At 33.3% G+C, this 7,447-nt stretch overlaps 1 pseudogene; it reads right to left on the reverse strand.

Moving 5' to 3' along the window:
• Nucleotides 1–724: 724 nt before the first annotated feature.
• Nucleotides 725–2,473, reverse strand: LOC130835554 (tigger transposable element-derived protein 1-like; annotated as a pseudogene).
• Nucleotides 2,474–7,447: the final 4,974 nt, after the last annotated feature.

Consider the following 7,447-nt stretch of genomic DNA (forward strand, 5'->3'; position numbering starts at 1 on the left):
TTATCTGCTGCATTAGATAGATGCTGACTGGCCCAATGCTGCTTAATTTTTAATGCCATAATTAATATCATCTTGTAATTATTTATAGTACCGGTAGTGTTCATACTGTTTTCTTTGGTCCCTTTTTTTCTGACTCTATTTTTTTAAAACCATTCCTGATTTTATAACATTTCTTCTCAAAACATTTGGATTTTTATCTAATATTTTAATGTTTTTTTTGTGGGGTACAAAGGGTTGATTTCTAACAAATATTTTCTATCTCTCTCTTCATTAAGATAGCTATCTTTCACAGAACAGCATTATGTCTAAAATAACAGTGCACACACTTTGATTTAAAAATGCTTTATTGGGGCTTCCTAGGTTGTGCAGTGGTTAAGAATCCACCTGCCAATGTAGGGGACACAGCTCGAGCCCTGCTCCAGGAAGATGCCACATGCCGCGGAGCAACTAAGCCTGTGTGCCATAACTATTGAGCCTGCGCTTTAGAGCCTGAGAGCCACAACTATTGAGCCCATGTGCTGCAACTACTAAAGCTCATGCACCTAGAGCCCATGCTCCACAACAAAAGAAGCCACGGCAATGAGGAGCTTGCGCACCACAACGGAGAGTAGCCCCCACTCACTGCAACTAAAGAAAGCCCGCGCACAGCAAAAAAGACCCAATGCAGCCAATAAAATAAATTAACAAATTAATTTTTAAAAAATGCTTTATTGCTTAAAAAATGTTAGCCATCGACTGAGCCTTCAGGGGACCCTAGTGTTTTTGCTTGTGGTGGGTCTTGCCTCAATGCTGATGGTTGGTGACTTATAAGGGGGGTGGCTGCTGAAAGTTGGGGTGGCTGTGGCAATTTCTTAAAATAAGACAGGGATAAAGATTACTGCACTGATTGGCTCACAGTTTCTCTGTAGCATGCAATGCTGTTTGACAGCATTTTACCTACAATAGAACTCCTTTCAAAATTGGAGTCTACCCTCTCAAGCCCTGCTGCTATTTTATCAACTAAGTTTAGGTAATATTCTCAACTCTTCATTGTCATTTCTACAATCATTGCAGCATCTTCACCAGGGGTAGATTCCATCTTAAGAAACTACTTTATTTGCTCATTCATGAGAAGGAACTCCTCATCCATTAAAATTTTATCATGAGATGGCAGCAATTCAGTCACATCTTCAGGCTCCACTTTTGATTCTAGGTTTCTTGACAGTTCCACCATACCTGCAATTACCTCCTCCACTGAAGTCTTGAACTCCTCAATGTCATCCATGAGTGCTGGAATCAGCTTCTTACAAACTCCTGTCAATGTTGATATTTTGACCTCTTCTTATGAATCATGAATGTTCTTAATGGCATTTAGAATAGCAATTCCTTTTCAGAAGGTTTTCAATTTACTGTGCCCAAATTCATCAGAGGAATCACTATTCATGGCAGCTATAGCCTTATAAAATAGGCTTAAATAATAAGACTTGAAATTACTCCTTGATCCATTGGCTACAGAATGGATGTTGTGTTAGCAGCCACAAAAACAGCATTAATCTTCTTGTACATTTCCATCAGAGCTCTTGGGTGACCAGGTACATTGTCAATGAGAAGTAATAATCTGAAAGTAATCTTTTTTTCTGAACCATAGGTCTCAGCAGTGGGCTTAAAATATTCAGTTAACCATGTTGTAAACAGATGCACTGTCATCCAAGCTTTGTTATTCAATTTATAGAGCATAGGCAAAGGAGATTTAGCATAATTCTTAACGGCCGTAGAACATTCAGAACAGCAAATGAGCGTTGTCTTCAACTTAAAGTCAGCAGCTGCATTAGCTCCTAATGAGAGATTCAGCCTGTGCTTTGAAGCTTTGAAGCCAGGCACTGACTTCTCTCTAGCTATTAAGGTCCTAGATGGCATTTTCTTCCAATATAAAGCTGTTTCATCTACACTGAAAATCTGTTGTTTAGTGTAGCCACCTTCATTAGTTATCTTAACTAGATCTTCTGGATAACTTGCTTCAGGTTCTATATGAGCACTTGCTGCTTCACTTTCCACTTTTATGTTATGGAGACAGCTTCTTTCCTTAAACCTCATGAACCAAACTCTGCTAGTGTGACACTTTTCTTCTGTAGCATCCTTCTCTCTGTCAGTCTTCATAAAATTGGAGAGAGTTATCTAGTGCCTTGCTTTGGGTGAGACTTTGACTTAAGGGGATGTTATGGCTGGTTTGATCTGCTATCCAGACCATCCCTATATCAGCAATAATACTATTTTGCTTTCTTATCATTTGTGGGTTCACTGGGTTAGAACTTTTAATTTCCTTCAAGAACTCCTTTGCATTCCCAGCCTGACTAACTATTTGGCACAAGGTTTCTAGCTTTCAGCTTATCTCAGCTTTTGACATATCTTCCTCACTAAGCTTGGTCACTTGTAGCTTTTGATTTAAAGACAGAGATCTGCAACTTTTCCTTCTACTTGAACACTTAGAGGTCATTGTAGGAATATTAATTTGCCTAATTTCAATACTGTTGTGTTTCAGAGAATAGGGAAGCCGAGGAGAGGGATAAAGGTGTGGAATGGCTAATTGGTGGAGCAGTCAAAATATACAACATTTATTAATTAAGGTCATCATTTTACATGTGCAAGGTTCGTGGCACCCCCTCCCCAAATAATTACAATAGTAACATCAAAGATCACTGATCACACATCACCATAACAAATATAATAATGAAAAAGTTTGAAATTTTGGCAAAATTACTAAACTGTTACATAGAGTCACAAACTGAGCAAATGCTGTTGGAAAAATTGCATGCACTGAATTTGTAAACTCAGAATTGCTACAAACCTTCAATTTATTAAAAACACAATATCTGAAGCTCAATAAAGCAGAGCACAATAAAATGAGGTATGCCTATATTGAATAGTATATTAACAGCTGTCCATTATTTTGAAAAGAAGTTATTAATATTTAAATAAATTATAAATTATAAGCTAATGAAAAGGTCTTATGTATATACATATGTAAACACTATTCATAACAAAGATAAAGATTAGTCAACATTTTTGTTTCATATCTTAAATTTCAATTAAACTTACTATGGATACTTTAAAATGAATAATTATTTAAACAAATGCATTTAGTAGTACTACATCAAGTAGTACAACATGATTTTACTCAGGTTTTAAACATTGATTTTTCCTTCACTGGCCTTTGTATATTGGTTATTCTCAGGAATAAATCTTTAACCAGGGAAAAAATTATTGAATCACTAAAACAAGATTACTTTTCTATTAAGTAACTAAAATAGCCTTCCAGTTTGCAATCATATCTAATGTTCTTATATTTTTATTCTAAGTAACAATGAAAATTTGTACATCCAAAATACAAATATCATTACTAGGCTTGAGAATCAATGTGTATTAGGCACATACCTAAAAAATATATGAATTGATTTTATGGGAAGATATATTTCTATGCTTACTTCATGAATATTTTATTGAGAATTTTAAAATTTCCTATTTTATTTTCTGTCTTAGAACTCTAGTTTACAGAAACAAACATACTATTTCAGAAATTATCTGCAAATAATTACAGTGTAGTTTTTATATTTCACATGACTAATATTTCACATATGATTACTTCAGCATTTTTCTAGTTTAAATAGATAAAATTGTTTTCAGTAAATATTCAATTTATTTCAGTTTTTTCCAAATAAAAAGGATAGTGAGAATTTTTGAATTGTTTCTATGTGTTCTTAGTTTAATCTAGAAAGAATAAAAATCAAAGTAGGATTTAATTAATTGGCAAATGTTTTAAGCCTTGAGACTAATGCTGACTTGAAATTTTCCAATAGTTTATCAGCATGTGAAATAAAACCTTTATTTCAAAGATGAGAGTTTGCTAATAAAATGCAATGTTTCAGCAAAGTTCTTATGCTTTGCTGGGAAAAATAGCTTAACTGGCATGTATTTCTTCTACAGTATGAATTATACATGTAAAGGAAAAATACATATAATATATAAATCTCTACGCCTTTTCCCTAAAATAAAAGCCTTAATACTTTCCCTTGCGGTCAAGAGTAATTTATAATGAAGATTTTTTTATCTTAGATTCCAAGACTTTTTATTACAAAAATAGTGTGGACTTAGAAGCTCTGAAATCTTCTACTAAAATAACCCTAGAACTATAAAATGCATTAGACCCATATTTCTAATATCGGGACTTCCTTTAGACCTCAATGATAGATGAATCTTCTGAAACAAGATAACATATAGATATTATACACAAAGAAATAATAAATCTTACCGTATTAAAATTAAAAATTTTGTATGAAAAAGACATTTTAAAGCAAATAATGTGATAACTCAACATTTAGGGAAAGACATTTGCTACCTAAACTAAACAAAGACAATATACAAAATAAAGACTTTTTACAAATCATTATGAAATCAACCAAAATCTCAATGTGATCAAAGGCAAAAGATGTGAGCAAGTAATTTACAGAGGAGGAAAATGGATAGAAAATGCTAAAAAGATAGTTTAACCCACTACAAACTAAGGAGTGAAAATTAAAACTGAAATGGGGTACATTTTCATATTCACCAGAATGCTATAATTTACTAAAGGAAGAACAAGGAAGAAGTAGAAAGATGGCAGGAAGGAAAAGAGGGATGAATAGAGGAAGGAAATAAAGAAGGAAGGAAGAATTGTAGTTTGATATACTACATTTTTCTTCTATAATTTTGAAAGCAAGAAAATGTTATGAAGCATAATGATTATTTCCTTTGCAGAAAAAAAAAAAAAAATGGAACAAACTTTAAATCCAAAGGAAATATTTTAAGCTAGTAACTGTTTGCATGTCTTCACACCTGAATTTAATTTGAAAGATAGTTAATACTATATTAGTCATTTAGCACAATTACTGAGAAGTCATTAAGGAACTCTATTTGGGGTTTTGGATTTCTACAATTGAGTTAAATCCTGCTAAGCTACTTAATATTTGCCACCTGCTTAATCATTTACAGTGTCATATTAATCACTGCCTATGTTAATGGTCTGTAAAACACACTTACTTAGTAGAGGGGATGTTCTCTGGGTAAGGGCACAGTTTTAACTGAAGCTCAACATTTAGATATGCTCTAGAGTCTTTCTTAGCATCAAATGCAAGTAACAGCCCTCATAATAATTTGTTTCAAATCATATTAATATGTTAGTAATCTAGAAGGCCATTAGTAGGTCTTATTGTATATAATATACAGTCTATTCAAATACTTATGGTTTGAACTGTAAAAGTAAAACCTCATCATGTGAACAAAAAAAAAAAAATTAAGTATTTGAAGACTTTATTTCCCTACATCTTATTTTAATGCCAAAAGCAGTGGTTAGGAATGTCATCCCCAATAATCAAAGAAGACATAGATATGTGAAAGTTTGCCTGCATATCAGTATGTCAGTTAGAATTGAAAACAGTACAATAAATTTTGGCTATTTTCCAGCTGAACGAAAAAAAAAAATCTACTAATGCACGCTTCTGAAATGCTGAACATTGCAATGTAAAACATTAAATTAGATACTACCATAATGACACTGATAATTATAAGGGAAAATGATAACATGGAAACATTCTAAAAACTTGTTTTGTGGTTCATCAACCAACCTTAAATCACAAAAACAAAGTTTACCTATAGGGACTTGGAAGCACTCCCAAGCAGCACATGCCATTAATTATAAGACCTCTCCTATGATAATTGTCTGGACACATCCTAAGACATAACTTTTCACAAAGGTTATTTAGGGTTTATGCCACTCCCTACTTCTCCATACCCCTATCCCTATAGATGCACTAGAACCAAATAAAGGAATTACATTTGGCTTGGAAGCATTCTAAGACCTTTTTCTTAGGGGCTCTTAAAAAAAGAATTCTGATCAGTACCTTTTTTTCAGAGTGATCATGAAGTCAGTGCTAATGTCTATATCTCAGGTTGCTATGGCCAAAAGTAACAAAAGCAGGACTAGGTTCATTTATAGAGCAGATGTTGTCACTATCATAATCTTAAGATGCTACCTGTAATATTATATGAGCAATCAACTGCCTTGTCTTCTTTCCTGCCACATCTATTTTTCTGAAATGACAAGTTTCAACCTGTATGCCCACAACTTACTAAAAACTTCCACCAAGAACTTGGTAGACAAATTTCTATAATCTCTGTAAGAATATGATTAGCTCTAACTCCTAGTCAAAGTAGGAAAGATAATATATGAAAGGGTGAACACTGGAATCATCCTTTGCTCCTAAAATCAACCCAATTCCAGTCATTGATATATTCCTAAGAAATATATTATTTATTTTTAAGTTTTTCTATTTAGAATAAATTCACACACACACACACATATGTATTTAATTTCTGAGATAAAGTATATTTTTTTAGCTAATATTGACCACAGAGTGTCTGAAACAGCAATATTCTGTTTGTTTGTTTGTTTTTTACCTTGGTTAGATAAAAGCTTCGCACTGTCCGTTTCTTCAGTATATTTTCTCATGGTAAATCTTGGGTATTACATAAGCATTATCCTGGTAACCTGGAAAATAGCCATAAAATATGCTGCAATTCATGTTCCTATAGGAAAAAATGCACTCTGGATAGTCAAGACAATGTTAAATAAGATATTCTTATTTTACATTAAGTGAAAAAATTATCTCCAAAACAGCAGTATAATATATATTTAAAAATTCATAAATTAAAAACATGAATATTTACATTGTTGACTCAGCATTTCCACCAGGATATCTAATAGGCATCACAAAATTAATATTTCCAAATGCTAATTCTTGTTTCTTGCCCATCACTTGCACATAGTTTGCTCATTCCCCTATAACTCAACTAATTACAAAAAAGAAAAAAAAAAATCATTCTTTCAGTTACTCAGGTCAAAGACTTTGGTAGTTACATTCTGACCCCTATTTCTCAGACATCAATTCCAATTCACTAACAAATCTATCAACTCTTCTTTTGAATAAATGAAGAAAGCAAATTCTTTTCTCTTTCTGCACCTATATTCTGACCCTATAATCTCTTCCATAGACAATTCAAATGATTTCATAAATGGTCTCTCTGCATTTATACTTGCTTCCCTATAGTCCTTTCTTCATACAACAGATAGAGACATCTTTTTAAAACTGCAACTCCCAGCAGGGAGATTTTGACCTTGCTCCTCATCTCATGGAGTAGAACCTGAAGAAATCACCAAGGCCTACATTGTCACTTATGATATAGTCCCCGGCTATCTTTACATCATTTCTCACTCTCCATCTTCTTTATTCTGTTCAATTTTACTGGCCTCCCCATTATTAGACAAGCCTAGCACACTCCTGCCTCAGAGAGGAGTGTTATTCACTTGCTTTCTGATGCCCTTTTCCCCAGATATTCACAAGGCACTCTCCTCACTCTTCTTGGATAGATCTCTATC

Source organism: Hippopotamus amphibius, chromosome 14, assembly GCF_030028045.1.
Source record: "Hippopotamus amphibius kiboko isolate mHipAmp2 chromosome 14, mHipAmp2.hap2, whole genome shotgun sequence".
NCBI classification, from domain to species: Eukaryota; Metazoa; Chordata; class Mammalia; order Artiodactyla; family Hippopotamidae; genus Hippopotamus; species Hippopotamus amphibius.